Source organism: Camelus dromedarius, chromosome 21 (assembly GCF_036321535.1).
Source record: "Camelus dromedarius isolate mCamDro1 chromosome 21, mCamDro1.pat, whole genome shotgun sequence".
Taxonomy (NCBI): domain Eukaryota; kingdom Metazoa; phylum Chordata; class Mammalia; order Artiodactyla; family Camelidae; genus Camelus; species Camelus dromedarius.
The window spans coordinates 12,046,076-12,064,584 of record NC_087456.1 but is presented as its reverse complement, the minus strand read 5'-3'; the positions used below and the strand labels follow the sequence as shown (position 1 = coordinate 12,064,584).

At 40.8% G+C, this 18,509-nt stretch overlaps 1 protein-coding gene across 2 annotated transcripts in view; it reads left to right on the top strand.

Moving 5' to 3' along the window:
- LPGAT1 (lysophosphatidylglycerol acyltransferase 1) overlaps window positions 1-18,509 on the top strand; it is an 84,450-nt gene that overhangs the window by 10,441 nt on the left and 55,500 nt on the right. Inside the window, exon 1 of one of the 2 annotated variants that reach the window (XM_064477166.1) lies at window positions 18,193-18,327. The exons of the other annotated variant lie outside the window; for it this stretch is intronic. The gene's annotated coding sequence lies outside the window, so the exon portion shown is untranslated. Of the gene's footprint in view, window positions 1-18,192; window positions 18,328-18,509 lie in introns of those variants that run through there. 2 annotated transcript variants of the gene reach the window in all.

The following is an 18,509-nucleotide window of genomic DNA, read 5'->3' as shown; positions in this document are numbered from 1 at the left end:
TAGAGAGTAGACTTACTTCTTAGCCCCATGAAGTGAGGTTATAGGGAGAGACTAAGCCTATAAATACTGAACTCTGTTATAGACCAAATGTTTTTGTCCCCACTCACCACCACCCCCAAAAGAAAAGTTCATATGTTGAAATTCTAACCCCTAATGTGATCATATTAGAAACTGGGGCATTTGGAAGGTATTAGGTCATAAGAGTGGAGCCCTCATGAAGGGATTAGTGTCCTTATAAGAGACCCCAGAAGGTCCCTTCCCCTTTCCATCATGTGAGGACACAGTGAGAAGATGGCAGTCTGTGAACCAAGAAGCAGGCTTTCGCCAGACGCTGAATCTGCCGGCACCTTGATCTTGGACTTCCCAGCCTCCAGAACTGTAAGAAATAAATCTCTGCTTTTTATAAGCCACCTAGTCTACGGTGCTCTGTTACAGTAGCCCAAATAAACAAACTCCCTGCCTCAGTTAGAATGGGTTCCAGAACTGTGTGTGAGGAAGACCGGCTAGGACTGCATATAGGAATAAGCCCTGAACCTGGCCGTGATGTGCTGGGAACTGCAGAGGGAGGCAGAATGAGGCCAGGGCTGACACACGGTAAAGACCACTTAACAGATCTCTTGATCCTGTGGATGGAAAATGGGGCTAAATGAACCTCCCAGCTCTTCGTGACATCACTGAGATCGCCCAAGGAGGCACCATGGAACCTGCTAAGATAAAGGGATGAAGGAGGGGGTTTTCTAGACTCATGAAATCCAGAGTTGAACCCCGAAGATAATCCACAATTTGAGTGGGAATGAAGACTATTTGACTGTGAACTTTGCTCCTCAGTGCTAGACATGTAGACCAAAGGTCACATAGGTTATTTCTATGGACTGCCACCTTTAGCACACTTGATAGAGAGTGTCTATTTTATCGATATTATTACTGCTACAGTCCCAGTAACTAAGAGTCCTGACAAGTACTGTGCCTTTTTTGTAAGAAGGACAGATTCTTTTTCATTCAGAATTTCGTTGGTGTAGTTTCAGGTGAGGTTTTGGGGGGGATTGTGTGTGGCATGTGGGTCAAAAGCAAAGAAGGGTTTTTCCAGTCTGACGCCTGGATAACTGTACACGTATCCTCATCCTGTGTTCCAGTTATCCATGAGTATGGCTTCATGTGTTCTAATCTTCATATTACAAACCATCAGGGAAAAGGTGATCAGTAAAGTAAGACATATTTAGCTAATACTGTAGTCAAGTATGTCATCCTAATGAACCAACAGAATCTGTATTCTGGCTCCAAGTGTTCTTCTAACCACAGGTGTTTGAATCACTCAGCTAACCTAGAAAACTAATTTTAACCAGTGATTTCATCCTCTTCCCCATTCTTTTTATCAAAATATCCACTGGGACATGAATCCATCTTCCCCCCTCCTTCATTGCCCACTCATTGGGAATCCTGCAAATGGATAATAAAGTGGTCCAAAGCAGGCAAAGGTAAGAGAAAAAGCAACAGGTTTGGATAATTTTCAAACTAGAACTTCAAACCATCCCTTAAGCCATGAGGATAAGTTGCCTAACATTAGAAGTATGTCTTTCCCCCCCCAAATAATCAGTCTTTCCTGTCATATTCCATCATTCTAAGAACTCATTTTATGGGTAGTTGCTGTCTTATTCTTCCAGGTTTTTCAGGTTTGTTATTTGCAAAGAATGTTCAGATCTTTCTTAGAATTATGTTAATTGTCTAACACTGCCTCTTTCTACACTTTCTCTTTTAACCTCTCCAATACACATTAAAAGCCTGAGGTTTCACTCCACTCCCCCATAAACAAGCTGCTAAAAGGAAGGTGATTAAGGAGTTAGAGCATCAGTTGTGTTGCTTATAAGATCTTTCTTGTCGCTGTTGTCCCACGGTGGGATGTGATCCAAGTCTGAGAGAGCCAGGCACATCTGCCTTTGACACCTGTACTCTCTCCACTCTCCCTCACTGCCCGTTCTCACAGGAGAAGGATGAGGAGAAGGCAAAAGAGGAGGAGGAGGAGAAACAGAGATGCTAAAGTAGTTTGCTTTTGAGGAAATTCAATATCAACTTTTTATACTTTTGAATGTAACTCTCCAGCAAGATATTATTCATAATTAATAAGGTAATATCCTATAAATATCTGTAATAGCTACCTCACAGAATTGTTGTAAGGATACTATTAATATTTAATAAGATAATGGTACCTTATTAATATGTAGATATTATTTAAAGCTACTTCACAGGGTTGTAGTGAGGAATAAATATAAGTATACAAAGGGCCTGACACATAAATGGTATTTATTAAATAGTTATTATTACTGATACTATGAATTTGGTAGAAACACAGGCTCCAACTCTGGAGTCAGACAGACCAGAGTTTGTGTGACCTTGAACAAGTTATTCAAAGTCACAAAACCTCAGCTTCCTCATCTATAAATGGTAGGAAATAGTTCCTACTTCATAGTATTATTGTGACGATTAGATGTAATAATGCTATGATATTTTGCATTGTGCTTGTCACGTAGTAAATGTGGAGTAAACATTAGTTATTATGTGAACGTCGGTATGAGGAGCTTATCATTCTGTTTTTCTTTGTTTTGTTCCTGATGTCAGCACACGTGCTATTTCCTTGTTAATGAACCCACATGCCTTTTCCCCCTCTTTTGGAATATCGATGCTTTTGAAATTCTGAAACCAACTTGGAAGAATTCCACTGGATTCCTTCCTTTGCGCCTCACTGAGTAGACTTTGATTACTTTTTTCCCCTTAAATTCCCTAGGTCCTCTCTCTTTGCCATCATTATTGTAACTTAGGAACTCTCGATGCACAGACCATTATTCAATCCCAGCACATCTTGTATCATGGAAAGTCTGTTCAAAAACAGTCATGCCCTTGATTATAACCATGATACTAGATTCATGTCCATAGCGGTTGTTTTCTCCAATCTTCCACCTTAAGCCTTTATTTTCACATCATGAGTGAGAACCCACCATTATTTTTACATCACCTCAGTGGTACCTCTTCCCAGGTCCTTGGATGACCTTCTCTCACCTGTGGCTGTCATCCTACTTATCTTGTCTCTATTTATTACCCAATCATTCTTAAAATGATTTTTTTTTTCTATTTGTCTTTTTTCTTTGCAGTTTCCGCTTCTTTTTGAGGCTATAATAATATGATTTAAATGTTTGTGCCATTTACTAAACTCCAGATTCCAAATTAAAGAAGTCACTATGCTGAGTGACTTGGCTAGCAGAAAGACATAAGTCCACTATAATGCCTATATGATGATCATGTTCTAAACTATATACTGAGTTTTTGTACATAAAACTTAACTTTAAATATCCAAAAGGGAGTTTATTTCTCATAGTAAATTCCTTTGTAAAGCAGATAACTACCCACTAATTTAGGTTTATACATAAAGATATGAGAAAGATGATACTGTGTCAGATCTGTAATTCATTTGGGATTCTGTCTCCAGAAAGACTTTATGAAGATTGTAGCTATCGGACCTACTTAAAAGTTGGAAGAGATCCTACAGCTTACATTTTTTTGGTCCCATATGGCTAACCATAATTTTTTAAAGTAATGATATATGAAAAATAAATATGCTTCTGGATAACCTAAAGAATTAATCATATTTATTTATCCCTATTTTCTTCCAAAATCTCATTAAAAAGTTAAAGTCATGGGGGTAGGGCAGAGATAAAAAAAAAGATACAAATCTACGAGGGAAAAGACCACAGCAAATGAGAGATAACATTTTGGAAGACGGAAAGAGGGTAGATGATAGTAACTGATTTAGTAGAGAGGAGAAAGCAGAAACACCAAGGCTTTCTGGGAGGTAACAACAAGAACCAAACCAACACCCATGCAGGACCCCAGAAAGACTGTGGAGGTACCTGACTGGGGTGGCACTAAAAACCAAAGGATTGACTGAAGGTTTGTATAGAGGAGTACCAAGATTGCCTGCTGTTTCTGCGCAGGCACAAGTGCACACTTCCCCCACCCTAAGGGAAGACTAGATGGAGGTTTACTCTCTGGAGAGACTGAATCAGAGAGCTTTTGGACTCTGGAATTCCTTGATGTGGCTGAGGTCAGAGGGTGAAGCACTTTACTAAAAACAGAGAAATTACACGAGAAATGAAGAAAGTCTTTGATGGGCTCATTAGTAGACTAGATATAGCTGACGTGGCTGTATCCTGTGAAGTTACCCCTCTAAAGTAAAGAAAAAAAGACTTTCCCAAACAAAAATTGAGGTAATTTGTTTCCAGTAACCCTGCAAGAAATGCAAGAAATGTCCTGCAAGAAATGTTAAAAATTCTTCAAAGAGAAGAAAAATTATATAGATCAGAAATGGGTCTATATGAAGAAATAAAGAGCATTAGAGAGAGAATAATAAAAGGAAAAATAAAAACTTTTATTTTTCTTATTCTAGTTGATCTAACAGATAAAAGTTTTTTCAAAATAATAGCAACAACGTATTTGATTATGTATGCTTATGTAATGTATGTATATGTCTATGATAATATACATATTTGCATTTGCTTATATATTAGTGAACTAAATGACAGCAATGGTACAGGGATAAGAGGGAAGAATTAGAACTATTTTGTTGTTATAATGCACTTGTGCTACCCATAAAGTGGTACGGTGTTGTTTTTAAGTGGATTTTTATTAGTTGTAAATGTATATTGCCAACTCTGACAACCACTAAAAAATGCTTAAGACGAAGTATAATTGATATCTAAGAAAAGAGAGAAAATAAAATCATATAAAATGTTCAGTTAAAAATCACAAAAGGAAGGAAAAAAGTGTGGAAGATGAAAATATGAATAAAGAACAAGGGAAACAAAGAGTAAGCAGTAACAAATATGGTAGATATTAATCCAACTATGTCAATAATCACTTTGAATGTCAATGGTCTAAACACACTAACTAAAAGACAGATTGTCAGAGTGGATGAAAAGTAAGACTTAACTATATGTTGTCTATCAGAAACCCACTTTAAATATAAAGATACATGTAATTGAAAGTAAAGATATGAAAATACATACATATTAATACTAATCAAAAGAAAATGGGGGATCAGCCGTATTAAATTTTGGTAAAACAGACTTCAGACCAAAGAAAGTTATCAGGGATAAAGTCCTCACATTACAAAGTGATAAAGGGGTCAACAGTCCAAGAAGACATAACAATCCTCAATGTGTATATGCCTAACAACAGAACAAAATACCTGAGACACAAGCTGATAGAACAGCAAGGAGAAATAGATAAATCCTCTACTGTAGGTGGAGACATCAACACCCCTCTATCAGAAATGGACAGATGCAGAAGGCAGAAAACAGCAAGGACACTGTTGTACTCAACATCACCATTGATCAAATGAATACAATTGACATCTACAGACTGTTTCATCTGACGACTGCAGAATACACATTCATCTCAAGCTCACATGAAACATTCATCAATATAGGCTGCATTCTAGGTCATAAAGCATACCTTAACAAATTTAAAAGAATAGAAATTATTCAATGTCTGTTCTCAGCCCACAGTGGAATTAAACTAGAAATCAATAACAAAAAGATAGCTGGAAAATCCCAAAATATGTCGAGACTAAACAGTGCACGTCCTGATAACACACAGGATAGAAGAAGAAATCTCAAAATATTTTGAACTAAATGAAACTTAAAATACTACTTATCAATAGCTGTGGGATCCAGCAAAAGCAGTACTTAGAAGTAAATTTACAGCATTGGATGCATTTATTAGATGACAGATCTAAAACCAATGATCTAAACTTCACCTTATAAAACTAGAAAGAGAAAAGTAAACCAAATCCAAAGTAAGTAGAAAAAAATGAATATTAGAGCGGAAATCAATAAAATTGCAAACAGAAAATCAATAGAAACAACCATCCAAACCAAAACTGGTTCTTTGAAAAGATCAATAAAATCGATAAGCCTGCAGCCAGGCTAACTAACAGGGGGGAAAAAAAAAGGAGTAAGAAGAAAAAAATAAGGAGAAAGAAGAAATTAATAATATCAAAAATGAAAGAGGAAACATCACTATAGATCCCATAGACTTTAAATCAGTCACAATCCTAACCTTTCATTTCTAAAGTCATCAGTTAGTCTGTAAAGTTACAATGTTTGCCATTCCTGCTAGAAAGGTGGGACATCTTGCACAGAATGATAAAGTTATCATAAATCCACAATGACAATCATAAGCAAATAATAACTTCCTTCACTGTTTTCAGTTTAGAAATATGGGTTAAGAAGTAAGGCAGAAGCAAATGGTTATTTGGAAATACTGTCAGAAGCACAGTTCTCATACCAATAAAATCTAGATACATCTTTCATGGTGACTATTGGATCACATTCTGGTAAGAGGAAAAGTATTTTAGAGGAGGTGAGTTTCTGGCTTCACGTTGGGGTTAGATGTAGTTGTTAGACTATAAAGAAGACTGTTTTCCTTGGGACACAGGTTGATCTGAGGTGATTTAAATGGCCCTTGCCTGAAGGCAGCAAGTTAAGGCACCACAATTTTTTCTTTACAGCCTTTGATTCTTGAAAACAAGGGTTAGACCAGAGAGTTTATACTTGGGCTAAGGTGATATCCTCTTGGGTCTACCCTAGTATTTCAGTGCTTAGAAGAATATAATTAAAGTAGTTTCTATGTGGGATTTGAAGTTCAGATTTCACTTTTACACTTGAGTTAATCCACTTGGTCTTGGAAAATAGCATTTCCAACCTCTCACCATGTCTTGCCAATGTTACCTCCTAAATTTCTCTCAAATCCATCCTCTTCCCCTCAACTTCACTGCCACCACCCTGGCCCAAGCTACTGTCTTCTCTTGCCTGGGTTCTCCAACAAGCTAACCGGTGTTATTCATTCCATTCCTGTCCTCCTACACTTAGTTTTCCACACTGCAGCCAGATTGTGATCTTTAGGAAAAATTAGGTCACTAGGGTGATCAACCCCTTGGCTTGCCCGGAACTTTCCCAGTTTTAGCACTGAAAGTCTCCCATCCCTCAGTCCCAGGCAAACTGGGATGGTTGGCCACCCTAGAATTCTGCTGAAAACCTGCCAGCGGCTTCCAATCAGCCTTGGAATAGAGCCTTTTATGATGGTCTATGAGGCCCTATAGAACCTGTCTCTTGCCTTCATCTCCAACTTATCTCATACTAGGATCCCCAGTGGGCTGACCACTCCAGGTACGCTGGCTTTATCTTATTTATGAGAACTTATCATGCTCCTTTCCACCTCAGGGCCTTTGCCTTTCATTTCTCTGCAGGGGATGTACTTTCTGCCTCCTTTCACTTAGTCAACACAGGTCCAACCTTTGTATCTCAGCTTAATCCTACCTCACTATGTTAAGTGCCTCTAATGTAAGCTCTGAGAACATTCTGTTTCTTCCCTTCATAGCATTTACCATGGTCATGCCATTTCTCATTAGTAGTTTATAATATCTGACTCCCATACCAGGCTGTAAACTCTGTGAGTGTAAGAACCATGTGTGTTTTTGTTTATCACCGTGGCTTTAACTCCTAGAATGTGCCTGGGATGGAAAACGGGCTCAGTAAATATTTGCTTCAGTTCCACTGCTAATGCCGTGGGCTAGAGTTGAGATTTTTGCAGCATTTCCCTTCTTCTAGCCTATTCACCTTCCAAACCGTGAAGTCCAGTACTGCCAAACTAATACCCTCTGAATTCCCACAGCCATCACTGTCCCATTGGTCTGTTGATGTGCCCCTTTATATAATTAGAAAGAACACATTTATTAAGAGTGTGCTGTACACCTGTACTGTGCTAGATACTTTATATAGTTAATCCAGTTTGCTCCTCACAACCACTCTTGAGGAATGTTCTCCCTGTTTTACATGTGAGAAGACAAAGGCTTAGAGAGATTAGGTAACTAATCTCTCTGGGTTTAGGGCTGGTGACCTGCAACCAGGATGGTGCTTGATGCGTAAATGCCTGCAACTGTGGCTTTCAACTACGTGTTTTATTAATCAGAATTAGGTTTGGCTATGTATGACAGAAAAGTCAAAGTACAGTATTAGTGACTTAAGGAAGATATAAACTTACACCTTTCTCATGTTGAAGAGACCAGAGGAAAACAGTCTGGGGTTAGGATGGCCTGATCATCAGGGACCTAGACTCCTCCTGTGTGGCAGTTTGCTCACCCCAGCTTGTGACTTCCACCTGCTGGTCCAAAATAGCTACTTGAGCTCCAATTTATCTCATCCCTATTTAGTTAATAAGAATGTGGAAGATGTGAAAAAAAAAAAGGTTGTGCCCACATCCTGTAAAGGTACTTTAGAGAAGTCACAGCTGACACTTCTGTTTATATTTCACTGGACAAAATACAGTCATATGATCACCCTACCCCGCAAAGGAGGCTAGGAAATGTAGTCTGTAATTTTGGTTGGCTATGGGCCCAACTTAAGAAAAAAAAAAAATCCTCTTAACTATACTGCAATTTTAAAAAAGATCCTCCTATAAAGAAGAAAGAAAGAATGGATTGGGGAAATAATCAGCATTGTCCAAACACACGCTATAGCGCATTCTACTTCTGACTCTCAAACTATCTCCAATAAGCTTCTTGTTTTTCATCCTTCACTCTCCTTAAACCTTTGCTACAACGAGGCCATTCACTTCTCCATCTCCCAGACAGATCAAGCTCATTTTAAGTTTTACTCTCCTTGCTGTCTCTCCTTGGGAAGGCCTCACCTTCCACGCTTTACCCACCTGCTCACCTCCTCCTTCCATGGAGGTTCCATGAATTTCTCCAGTCAATATACTTCCCCCTTATTTGAGCTCCAACTGCAAACATCAAATGCCCACATAGCATAGAGGCATTTCAACATCTTCTGTAAGTCTTTTCTATATTATCTTTCTTTCTCCCAAATAAAATGGCAGAAGCAAAATTCTGGGCACATAGGAAACATTTAATAAATAAATATTTGCTGATTAATATGTAAAATAGTCTTGTTTATATACACTAACACTAATCTAGACCTCTGGTTTATTCAGGATTTTGTCAATGCAAGTTAGTTTCCACAATGGGCCACAATGGGACTTCCATTATCCCTCTTCCATGAAAATATATCCATCTAATGAATATTTGTTGAGTACACTTTAGAAGTCCCCATGGAAGAAGGCTTGCTCTGGGTTATCCATTGATAGCTCTCACTTGGTTTCAAGTTTTTCGTTTTTTTACTGAAGTAGAGTTGATTTACAATATTGTGTTAGTTTCTAGTGCAGAGCATAGTGATTCAGTTACACATATGGATATGGTTTCAAGTTTTGAGTTAACGTGATGTTGTTTGTTATATTGTAGTGCACTGTTTATCAAACCTTATGTACACACAAACCACCTGGGGAATCTTATTAAAATGCAGATCGTGATTCAGAAGATCTGGAGTGGAGCCTGAGATTATGCATTTCTAATCCATCCCAGGTGACACCGAAGTTGGCCTACCGCACAGTAAACAGCAAGGCTCTGGAGATCTTCAGAGCACCTGACTCAGATTACTTGAAGATGCTTTTTAATGCTGGTGATACCGAGGCCCCACATCAGACCCAATGAGTCAGAATCTCCGGGCTGGGGCCCAGGAATCCACATTTTAACAAGCTCTCCAGGAAATGATTATCTACACCAAAGTCTCAAGTTAAAAAGAACTGCAGATGATTCTTATGACTAGGCACATTTTAAAACACTGAAATAGAGTAGGTACCTTCTTGGAAGAATGTCATTCAATTCAACATGACATGGAATTACTGAAACTTTACCAGAACCTCATATAAGAACTTAAACTATATAACTAATATAACTTGCATGGCTCCAGACTTTAAAAATCCCATACTTTAAGAGACACCATTTTAGCCTCACTCTTTTGCCCATAGCTTTGTTTAATTCCTGGTACTTAAAACAGGAGCTTGTCCCTAGAAGACTACACAATAGGAAACCGAGGGATGAGGGATTCTTTGTTGACAGTTTCCAATTTACAATCAGGTTATATTTCGAGAGAATGGAAGTTTGCATTTCCCCATGGAAATCATATTCTGGGTGAGAGGAGGCAGGGAGCAGGGCCTGTCAGCCTTTGGGGTGATAGGGGGTGGGAGCCTCCCTCCAGGGCCTGCTGGTGGCAATGCTGAGAGGGAGGAGCTGGGATGTCCCCAGCCCTACTCTGGGTTCCTCCAGGTTGTGTGGTTGCCAGCAGCTGATCCCAAAGATCTCCACTTCATTTTATGCTTTGAAGACAAAGTTTAAGAGAAACAAAGGATTTGAAAGGATGTTTTGTAAACTGTTTCTTGAAGACCTTTCAAGAGAAAAACCACTTGTAAAGAAATTCTTTCCTTCCTCTTCTTCTTACTTCTTTCAACCAATAAGTACCTGCCTACCTTAGGTGGTTATTGTCAATATCCAGCAAGGGGTGTGTGTGTGTGTGTGTGTGTGTGTGTGTGTGTGTGTGTGTGTGTGTGTCTGTGTGTCTGTGTGTGTGTGTGTGTGTGTGTGTGTTTGTGTGTGTGTGTGTGTGTAAGAGTTTTGTTGATTGCAAGGCACTGGGGAAATGCAAGGTGGCATAATTTTCATTACAACAGAGTCAGCCAATAGGCTCAGGCCCTGAGATAACAAATCAACCTTACATACATAGTTTAAAAAGGAGCAGGATGAAAATTTCTGCTCAAACCCCTTATGATTTAAGTTGGTGAGAACCTTGGAAAGAGCCAAGCTGCACTGCAGAAAGCTTGGATAAGAGAGGGAAATCTAACCCAGGTGAGGACAAGTAATATGCTTTAGAGGAAACACTATATACGTAATCAGCCCTGAATGGCTTGCTAACCTCTGATATATCAGATGGCCAGAAAGCAGGGGTAGCAGAGGAAAGGTGGACTGGTGGGGGTGGGAAAGCTAGGCCTCTGTAACCTAGCTAAGGGATTGCATGGGGGCCCAGGAGGCCATAGAGGGTCACCAATCATTTGCTAGACTGAGTAGTTTCCTGGCTCTGGGACTTTGAGTGCCAAAATGATGAAAGTCCTAGGTAAGCCAGTAGTTGGTCACCCTAAGACCACATCAGCTCTGTTTCTGGTACATTCTATGATGAACAAGCCACGGAACTTTTCCACACCTCATTTCCTTTGCTCATAAGTGGAATTATCCTGTGTTCCTTTTCTACAGGGGAATTCCTCTTTCTTATCAAACATCACAAATTTCACCACCCCAACACCAGAACAAAGATACTCTAGTGGTTTTGTTTGCAGTCTGAGTACCATGAAACTGCATACCTGGAACTTGTCAAATCTGTACGGTTTATATGCTGAGATCTCCTCGTACTGCAGGCTCATAATCGTGCAGTTAATCATGGCTACTCACTGCAATAAATGTGCAGAAGGAACGTGTGAAAGGGAAGAATGAGGTCAAAACCATGTGGTGCTCCCTATCAATGCAGTAGTTCTTCGGAGAAAGGACTCTGGAGTCCTGGCCGAGAAGACAGGCTTCCTAGGGTTTTTAAAAGATGGTCAGAGAAAAAGTGGGATGGCGTTCCAGGTAGGGGAAGAGCCAAAGCTAAGCTATGGAAAGTGCTCGTTTAAAAATAGAGGAGGCTGTGTCCTAATGCATGCGATGGTTAGGTAAGTAGATACTCTGTGTTGGCTGGTTACATGATTGAATAAACATAATGAAAATTCTCCTTTCAAGTAAAAAATAAAGTAGAGGAGGCTGGCTGGGAAGTAAATGAGAATTGATGTAGAATTTGACAGTGTTTCCCAGTCTTTAACTTCATGGCACCCACTGAAAATGGTGATAATAATTTGGGGTAGATGGAGGCCACCATTCAGCTGCCCTAGAGTGCCAGGTTCTGCCACTGGAACCTTACTGAGATGCAGCAGCACGCCCGGCCCATCAGTTACTGGACTCTGGGCTAACGAGGGAGGAATAGGGTATTGAGGTCCAGAAGAAAACCAGATAGAGACATTCACACAATTTGCTAGGACATGGAAACACAATGTCAAATCTTGAGCAGGAAAATGAAATGTTAAAAATGGTACTTTAAGAAAAACACTACAGCCACATTTTCTACGACGGATAGGGAGTAGGTGATAGCTTGAGAATGGAGGAAGGAAGATATTTTGATAGTAAAAGGAGTAAAATTATTTGGTACAGGTAGTGATTCAGGTGAGGTACTTCTAGCCATGGAAACAATTATTTTTAAAAGACTGAAATAAACTTTAAGATGAAGTGTTAGCACCATTCTTTCTTCTAACTGTGGTTTGATGATGTCACTGTTCAAGGCATCCTACTGTCAACTTAAAAAAACGAAAAGAAAATACTCAGTCTGGATAAATTAAATAAACATTGAATTCAACAATGTTTCCTACCACATATAAGGCACTAAGCTAGACACTGGGGGAAAAAATAATGGGAAAGACAGGTGATACGGAACCTCTAATCTCAGCAGAGAACCTGAAATATAAAACACCCAAGCTTGTTGCAAAGTAGGAAGCACTGGGACATAAGCAGGTGCACAAAAGAATGAATTCTGGGGCTGGGGGTAGGGGCATGGATCCTTCGATATCTCAACTGGATCCTGAGGGATGAATAGCATCAAAAAGACACAGAAAAGGAAAGCATAAACAAACAAAAAAAAATGAGCTTGTAATTGGTGAAGTTGCAACAGTGCATCTTTTCAAGATGGTGAGTACTTTCGGGTGGCCACCATGAGGGACAGGGAAAAGGTGAGAAGGGAGTGATAGGAGGTGAGACTAGAGAAGAGTGGCATCCCCTTGTGCCCTCTCTCTCTCTAGGGAATAGCTTTTCTACCTGTCTCTCCACACACTGTAGTGTGTGGTCAGAATGCACTCTGGAGCCTCAACACTGCAAATCGAGTCACAGGCCTGCCACTTGCTAGCTGAGATCACTTAATCTCCCGACCTATAAAATGTGTATGACAATATGGTCCTTATAATGTCTTTGTGAAGAATCAATGAGTTGATGCATAGAAAGAAAGCACTGAGCACTAATTATTAGAGATATGCAAATCAAAACTACAATGAGGTATCACCTCACACCAGCCAGATTGGCCATCATCAAAAAGTCTTCAAATAATAAATGTTGGAGAGGGTGTGGAGAAAAGGGAACCCTTCTACACTGTTGATGGGAATATAAATTGGTGCAGCCACTATGCAGAACAGTATGGAGGTCCCTTTAAAAACTAATAATAGAGCTACCATATGATCCAGCAATTCCACTCCTGGGCATATACTCAGAAAAGACAAAAACTCTAATTCAAAAAGAAATGTGCACCCCAGTGTTCATAGCAGCAGTATTTACAATTGCCAAGAAAATATGGAAGCAACCTAAGTGTTCACCAACAGATGACTGGATAAAGAAGACGTGGCATATATATACAATGGAATACTACTCAGCCATAAAAAAGAATAAAATAATGCATTTGCAGTAACATGGATGGACCTATAGATCGTCATTCTAAGTGAAGTAAGCCAGAAAGAGAAAGAAAAATACCATATGATATCACTTATATGTGGAATCTTAAAAAATGAAACAAATGAACTTATTTATAAAACAGAAATAGATTCACAGAAAACAAACTAATGGTTACCAAAGGGGAAAAGGAGAGGGAGGGATAAATTAGGAGTTTGGGATTAACATATACACACTATTATATATAAAATAGATTTTTTTGAAAAATGAATGAATTGATGTATGGGAAGAAAGCACTGAGAACAGGGGCTGCAATGTTGAAAGTGACCTATGAATGTCAGCTATTATTTTTATTTTAATGTAATCACCAGTACCATGTCATTATTTTAGTTCTTATGTTGGGAAAAGACTATTTTAAATTTGAATTTGTTTTATTCATCGGGGTACAACACAACTCTGTAGGTTCTGTCAGTGAAGGAACTTGCTGAAATAGCCTTTCCAAAATATCTCATATGAATACTTCTCCACTAAAGCACCTGAGAATCTACTGATAGAATTAAGGTTTAAGGAAGTCCTTTATAAAATGTTAACACTTTAGGAAGAGGGAACACGGGCTTTAGCCACTAGCACCTCAGCATGGATTAGTTTATCACACTAGGCAGGGAAGACAGGACTGAACTGAAGAAATGTAATGTTGGACAGGTGAGACCGAAGGTTCTAGCTTAGAGTGTTGTCTGTTGGGGGTGGGGGAGTCTTAGATGGGGTCTTCAGTGCCCCTTGGAAACTAGGGAACATTTTAGTATCAAGAGGGAAAAAAGGAAATTACTGGAAGAGGAGAAGGACATAGAGAAGAGAGAATTGTTTACTTCACAATATTGCTTAGGACCAACCATGTTAATAAAAAGAGTTGCTGCAAAGGCTTAAATAAAGCTGCAGTCAAGTCTTGATGATTTAACCCACCCTGTCTAAAAAATTTTTAAGGTTATAAGCCCTAATATATTTTATGTAAAATGATTATGGATACTAATATAGAAGAAAATATATGTGTTATATATATTTCATATATACTGATATGTAATATATTTAGAGAGACATGTATTTCCTGTTTGAAGTTCAAGCTGACAACAGTCAGAATGCATGACTCTCTTGGAGTGCTCATTTCTAGGACGCAAATGTTTCTAGTGACGTGGGGGGCCTGTGCCAAGTCATTGCACATTTACAAAACTGCTAGTAGGGTTCCCCTAGAGAGGAAATACTTCATTGGAGCTTTAGTGCAGAAACTGGCACAGGTAGGTGAAACGTTTTCATAATTGCCACTAGGCAAAATAGAGGGCCCTGGAGGATTCTTCTGCCCAAGGGAGCCCCTCCCTGGTTATAAACTAATCTGCTGCGTGTACGTGGACCAGATGGTGGAATTAAACCTTCTCGGGTATTGTGGTTAGATTGTTTTAAAATGTCTGGAGACTCCTGGAAATGTGAGAAGTCATGTCTCTTTTTCAAAGGACCATCCTCTTGTGGTTTAAATGTGGGCTCTTGAAACTGAAAATATCACTCATGTGGCTAAAGGGTGGGGTCTCTTTGTTTTCTTCCTTCCCCTGTTGGGGTGTACTATAGGAAGGCTGTAAAATTCTTGACTTAATGTTTGTATTTTGATAAAGGTGGCTCTAAGGTAGCAGGACAGGGGGCTCGAAGTTAGTCATTGAAGAAGGGCCTTGCTTTCTACAGATCTTCTACTCTGAAGAACTGGCCATCCCAACCTCCTTGTCACAGCCATTCAGCACATTTATACATCTACCTGCCTGTCGTATTGTGCAAATAAGCTACAGAAAACTCTCAGGAGGCTACCTTAGTAAGTGAAAGGTAGCAGGGCAAAAAAAAAAGTATAGGCAAGAGAGAGGTATTATATGTAAGGTAAAAGAATACAAAATACATATCTAAGTGAACTCTGAAGTACACGAAATAAATATGCCATCTGAAATGGTTCCCTGAAGAAGCCAGCTATTGGAGGCACTGAAGTGTCTGGAAACTGAACGTGCTGCTGTGGTCAAGAAAGTAAAACAGATAAGCTCCTCATTCACCCTTGGCCAAAAAACAGGGCATACCTGCCCCTGGAACACAGTGTCCTGTTCTGTGTGCTCAGATTCGAGATAAGTCTAATGAAACGGAGCCAGTGAAGAGGAGACCAGCTGAAATAATCAAGATTAGGGCCCCCGTATCCCTCCCATAGAGAGCTACTGAGATGGCAGGATTGCACAGTTTAAACAACAGAAGGATGGTGTTATGGCTGACTTGTGTCCCCCTAGAATTCATATATTGAAGCATAACCCTCAGTACCTCAGAATGTGACTGTATTGGAGATAGGACCTTTAGAGAAGTAATTAAGTTAACTGGGGTCATTAGAGTGGGTGCTAATCCAATGTGACTGGTATAAGGACTGGTGTCCTTATAGGAAGAGACTGGGACACAAAGAGACAGACACCAGAACATGCATGAAAAGAAAGATGTCTATGTGAAGACACAGGGAGAAGATGGCCATCCGCAATTCAAGGTGAGAGGCCTTCGAAGAAATGAACCCTGCCCATACCCTGATCTTGAACTTCCAGCCTCCAGAACTGTGAGAAAATAAATATTTGTTGTTTAAGCCACCCAGCCTGCAATATTTTGCTATGGCAGCCCTAGCAAACTAATACAGATGTGAACAGATGTGATTAAAAGATTTAAAGTCATGAAGGGTCAAGAAAAGGATATGAATATTTCAGAATACTTCTAGGTCAGTTTCATAAAGCAAGGTTTGTATACTCTACCTACATCAGAAACACTCATATTTTTTTGAAAAGCAGGTTCCCAAGCCCCTTTGGACCTAGAGTATTAAAATCTTCTGGAATGAGGTCCAAGAATCTCTCTTTTTGATAGACACCCCAGGTAATGTTTCTGCACACTAAAGTTTGACACCTGCTATGTAAGGTCCTGCCCAACCTCTGGCCCTTTTCTGGGCGTGACTGATTGGTACTAATTACATCTCAGCAAGTACTGGTGTATCTGGCGCTCTGGCAGATGCTCTGTGATCTAGGAAGCAGGTACAGATTGCATTATAGGTTCTCTCTCTCCAAGTGTGAGCCAGTGTTTGCCAGCATGTGGGGAATGCCGAATGGGATGGACCTATTGGAATCCTTAGAGCAGTTTACTCTTCATTCTTGGGAGAAATATGTGCCTCACTTGTCTTACTCACTTAAGAATATAAGGACATATTTTAAGCAATCTACAGTACATATATTATTTCTCTCATGAGATTTATTTAAAGATGCTATTACCTTGGCACCTAAATTCTCAGAGGAAATACAAGGAACTGAAGGGTCATACTTCACTTTTCTCTTGCCATACAACAGTTGAACTTACACAGAAAGATCTGACAGGGCTTTTGCCTTTTTATACCCTGCGCAGTTAAAACATAATATTAGTGAAATAGATAAAAAACATATATAAATAAAACAAATTAATGATAAATGGAAAGGAATTTAATAAATTATTTCAAACAGGGTCTATGCTTTCCTATTTCCTCATCACCCAAGGGAATAGGAATAGAAAATATTCTTTCATACATCACAAGGTGAATTTTCTTTCCTTCACGTAGAAACCAAAGAGGAGCTGAAGTTAAGGACTGAGGGAGGTGAGTGGAGAGAGAGAGGGAAAGAGAGGGAGTTGGCTGAGAGTCCAAAGCAAACAGTGATAAACGTTTTATAGGCAGAATAGGTGGCTTTCTGATTTAAATATGGCATTTCACTTGGAGCATGTAAAAACGCCCTCCCCCATTTTACAAATGTGATTAAGGGCTATAACAAGATTTTATGTTTGTTTTTTTACAGTGAAATTTAGGTAGGCCATATGAGAATGTTCAGGCACACAGGTCATAGGACTATTTCTCTATTTTCCTTCTGGTGGTCCAACCTGTGAAACAGGATGCAACTACAGTATCCCAGAAGTGACCAGTACAGGGGTACCTATGACCACAATTTTTTGAACACTTAATGACAGTCACTACCTACCTGCTTTTCCCTCCTTGACTAACTAAATTTCAGTATTTCGGTGTAAACCACTCATTCTCACTAAATTCCTTTTTTTGCGGGGGGAGGGGTCGTGGGGGAAGGTGGATGGAGAATTGGAATTGTCATTAATGTTCTAGGTCCTTTCCAGGAGCAAGAATTTTGGCACTTGACATGAATTGATTTTAAACTCTAGACCTGAATACTCTGGAGAGGTTCAGAAGAAAAGCCATGTGAGCAACTGGGTTTCATTAGGAAAGAAAAGAGGACATTCAGTCTTCAAGGAGTCAGCTTCCCAGTTTGGGCAGTGATCGGTTGGTCAGAAGAGAGAGCCCTAACAATGAAAAACGGCTGTTTTGGTTGAAAGGGGGCTCTCAGTTTGGACCAAACAACTCCTCGTGTGATGTAAGGATTGGTGCTCATTCCTTGATCTTTCTGAGCGGTCCCGGGCTCAGCTAGGTCCCGGCCTAGGGGCCAGGCAGCCCCAAGGGCCTTGACCCGCGTTCAAGCGGGATCCCGGGCACCGGCGGCGGCGGCGGCGGGGCGAGCGAGCAGGCGGCGGCCGCGCCTTCATTAGAGGGCGCTCTGGGGGCGCCTTTGCCGCAGTCCCGACTCCCGCCGCTTCCTCCCCGCCGCCCCTCCCCGCCAGCCCCGGCGAACGCGGCCAGGCCCTGGGGACGGAGTCTCGGCGCCGCGGGGGACAGGGCGCGGGCCGCGCCGCAGCCGGAGCGGGACCGGGCCCCGCCGCCGCCTCCTTCCGCCGGGCCCGCCGCCGGCCATGCGTTCTTCCGGCTCCTCTGGCTCCCGCAGCCCCGGCAGGGGCCCGGTCAGCCCGAGGTAACCCCCGGCTCGGCGGGCACAGGCCCCGAGGCTGCTGCGGGCCGGGCCCGGGGAGGTGCTGGGGGGCGGGGTAGGGGTGTCGTCGTCGCGCGGCCCGGGGAGGAGGCGGCGGCGGCGGCATGAGGGACGAGGGCGCGGTAGGCCCCAGGAGGAGGCGGGGGCGCGGAGCATCCGCCCGC